Consider the following 4,483-nt stretch of genomic DNA (forward strand, 5'->3'; position numbering starts at 1 on the left):
CATACCGTGCCACAGAATAACAAGAACAGGAAATTCCCACGAAGCTAACCCACTCAAAATGTTCAATAAACTGCCAACTCATGTTCAGTCCATGGATATAATTTTCTTTAATTAAGTGGTACAGCTAGCTGTCAGATCATCCATTCTATGACATTACAGAATTATTTGCGATGCCTGAGGAGACTATTAGCATTTAAAAGTTGTCAGTAGTTAAACATATTATTGTGTGCTGTGGTTAATCATGTGTAATTACCTAGTGTATACAATAAACAATACAATAGTATATTACATTAGATCACAGTACAGCTTATTGCATTAACTTTTAGAAGCTATCCTGGTGTAATTTGGTACGCTGCCATGCTTGAAATGTATTTTGTAATGTAATGACACTTGTTTATTTCATTATTCTGATGTACTAGTACATCCTGTACGATGAATATCACTGTAAAATGATCTATGGTGAATAAAATTCTTGGTTCTTGATTACAAGTACAGTTTAAATGCTGAACACTAACAGTACAAGAAAGCAACAGTACTTACATGTCATGTATAAAATTAATTTCAAGAGATTAACTTTCATTCAAATAATTTTTTAATTAAAATGCACAGAAAACAAACCACTGTGCCGAGCTCACATATGTCAAGCTACACGTAACATCTAATGGAGTAGTCGGTGTTAGCAAGTGCAAGCAGGTGAACAACACAAAAAGAGTGCTATATAGAAGTCGCTATTTCAAACAGGCTACTTAATATTCAAAATATACACAGTTGAATATTAAGTTGCAGATTACTTACTACATGAAGTAAAAGGTAATATTTTATTTGACAGTTGCAATTATGGGAACATTTTGTCTACATAAGATATTAGAACTAGAGTTTAAAGGCCATAGCTGACTAACAGGACAAGAAAGCAGCAGTACTTACATGTCACCTATAAAAAAGATTTAAGTAACATAATTCTTGAAATGGAATGCATGGAAAGCTAACCACTATGGGCTGCTCACTTATTTTAGGCTACAGTTAGCATCAGTCTGAGGTGCCCATGATTGTAATTGCTTGAAGGCGAATGATACACCAAGAGTGCAAATAGAAGTTGCAAATACAAACAGACTACTTAACATTTAAAATTTGTACAGTTGAATATTAAGATGTACATTATGTAGTACAAGAAATAAAAGTGAGAGAAAATAAGTGAGGGAAGATAACATTATGATAATTAGTTATCTGAATGCTCAGGTGGACATGCATAGACATATATTTGAGGAGGTGATGGGCCCTTGTGGATATGGAAGACGAAATATCGAGTGTGAAGAATTTCTAAATCTGTACATAAAGAATCATCTTTAATGAAGAATACATTCTTCAAGAAAAAAAGGTAGCCTTAAGATTATTAGACATGGCTGGGATGGCAAATCTAAGAAAGTTATAGACTATATATTAACGGACAAATTAATTGGAGGAAAAGTGAGGGACACTGAAGTCACACGAAGTGAGCACTTGGATAGTGACCACAGGTTACTAGTAGCTGAGCTAAATATAAGATGAAAAGTTTGAATACTGTAGAACGAATGCAAAAAATTAAGGAGTGGAAGTTGAAAGAAGAAGAAAATAAGAAAAGTTTCCAAAATCTAGTAGTGCAAATTGCCAAAAACTGAAAGTGCTATTGTAGAGGAAGAGTGGAACCAATTTAAAAAATCAATAGTTAACAGTGCTGTGGAGATATACAGCAAAATAAAGGGTAAAGTGAAAGACAAAGAAACCAGTTGGTGGAATGATAGAGTAAAAGATGCAATTAAGAAATGTATTATGGCAAAGAAAAACATGGTGCTTGAAAAAATAAAATGAGGACCAGGGGCTGGTACCAAAAGATGGACACATTGTGACAACACTGGAGAAGGAATACTGACAAAAGAAACTCCAAAGAGAATTGTGAAAAAAGAAAAGGAGAAGAGTTGGGAAATATTCACCTAGAAACTAGAGCAGGATAGCAAAGGGAACTAAAATCTGCTATATGGGTTATTGAAAAGTAAAAGATCTGATAGAGAAGACATCAAAGTGATTGAAATAGAGGATGGGGATATTATCAGGCACACGGAAGGTATCAGAGAAGATATGAATAATTATTTTGAAATCCTACTGAATGGGGAAGGTGCACAAGAAAGTGACACTGAATTTGTTGAATTAGAAAAGGAGCAGAATCCAATCTCTTGGTTAGAAACTGAGAATTCCATGAAATAAATGAACAGTGGGAAGGTGGCTGGAGTAGATGAGCTGATGGTGGATATGATTAAAGCCACAGGAATCCGTGGAATACAATGGCTACACTGGGTGCTGGGAGTTATATGGAAAGAAAACAAAATGCTGGATGAATGTAAAAAAGGAATTATAATACCATTGTTCAAGAAAGGTAGTAGAAATAAATGCACCAAATACTGAGGAATCACACTGTTATCACATTGACTTAAGACAGTGGGAAAAGTCAGAGAAAAAAGATGACAGGAAATTCTACAACCCAATTAGAGGAACAACAGCATTGGTTCAGAAGTAATAGGGGGAACTATAGATCTTATTTTCTCACTCCATCAGTTATTGGAGAAGCATTGGGAAAAAGGGAAGCACTTGATAGTAGTATTTATGGATTGGGAAAAAGCACATGACACTGTACCAAGGGATAAGATATGGGAATGCTTCAGAAAACATAATGTTCCTGATTCATTAATTAAAAAGATCCAGATGCTGTATGGTGGTTGTGAGAGCAGTGTAGAAGCAGGAGGTGGAAGATCAAAATGGTTTAAGACAAAGAGATGTATTGAGCAAGGCAGTTCGCTCTCCCCTTTACTGTTCATTACACTTACAGACACAATCATGAAAAAAAGGAAATGAAGAACCCAATGCTTTTGTTTTTGCTGATGACATTGCCGTTTGGGGAGAGATGGAAATGGAGGTACAGAGGAGACTATAAAACTGGAACACAAAATTTAAAAAAATCAAGTTAACTGTGAGTAGGAAACAGGCAGTGGCATTGAAGATGAGCAGGAAACGCACACGTTGTCACATCATACTGGAGGGGGAGAAGGTTGAATGTGTGAAAAGCTTCAATTATCTGGGTTGCATATTATCATGCTATGGATGTACCAAAACAGAAATCTTAAACAGGATAACAAAAGGATCTAGCTTCCTCCACCAAGTATGGGACAAGGAAGTTCCTCAAAGAGCCAAACAGACCATTTATAAAACTTACTTCCTGCCAATCGTGATGTATAGCTTATAGTTCTATGTCATAAATAAGAGCGAAGTGAGTCAAATGCAAGTATGTGAAATGAAGTTCCTTAAGTCAGCTCTACAATAAACTAGGAGAGAGAGAGAGAGAGAGAGAGAGAGAGAGAGAGAGAGAGAGAGAGAGAGAGAGAGAGTGTCAGGAATATTTATGTAAGGTGAGACCTGCAGGTGACACTGATTGCAGAGGAGAGGCTGAGTGCTTTGACATTGAATTTGGTCACATGAAGCAAATGCACACGACCTGAATTCCACGCCAGTATGTGGAAATGAAGTTACCATGAAGAAGAACAATTGCACAGCTTTCATAGAAATGGATGGAACAGGTTAAGGAAGACCTCAATAGGAGAAGAGTAACATGGGATGTAGTGAAGAGGGAATAGCTATATCAGGACAGAAACCAATGGAGGCATATTGATCACAAAGTTCCTACCCAGCTTGCTGGAACCAATCCTGATGTTGAATCCAGATAATGATGAAGTAAAAGCCAATATTTTATTTGGCAGTAGTAAATATGGTAACATTTAGTCTACATAAGAGATTAGAAGTAAGGTTTAAAGGCTGAAAACTGACTAACAGCACAAGAAAGCAACAGTACTTACATGTCATGTATAAAATAAGTTTCAAGTGATTAAGTTTCAGTCACATAACATTTGAATTGGAATGAATGGGAAGCAAACCACTACAGGCTGCTGACATATGTTGAGCTATAGGTAGCATCAGAGTGAGATGCCTGTGCTAGAAATTGCGGGCAGGTAAATGAAACACCAAGAGTGCTATCTAGAAGTCGCAAACACAACCATGTTACATAGCATTAAAAATATAAACAGATAAATATTATATGAGTTTTACTTAGTACATGAAGTAAAGGATAATATATTGTTTGACTTCAACAAATATAGTAACATTTTGTTTACATACGGGATTAGAGCTACAGATTAAAGGCTGAAAACTGTACAGTACAAGATACCAACAGTATTTACATGTCATGTATAAAAGAAGTTTCAAGAAATTATGTTTCAGTCAAATAATTTTGAGTTGGAATGCATGGAAGGCAAACCAGTATGTGCTGCTCATATCTGTCGAACTACAGGTAACATCAAACTGGTGAGCCCATGTTAGCAATTGCAGGTAGGTGAACAATACACCCAGGGAGCCAAGTAGAAGTCAAACATAATAACAAGAAACTAAAAATTCAAAATGTAGA

The sequence above is a fragment of the Schistocerca gregaria genome, chromosome 11 (assembly GCF_023897955.1).
Source record: "Schistocerca gregaria isolate iqSchGreg1 chromosome 11, iqSchGreg1.2, whole genome shotgun sequence".
NCBI classification, from domain to species: domain Eukaryota; kingdom Metazoa; phylum Arthropoda; class Insecta; order Orthoptera; family Acrididae; genus Schistocerca; species Schistocerca gregaria.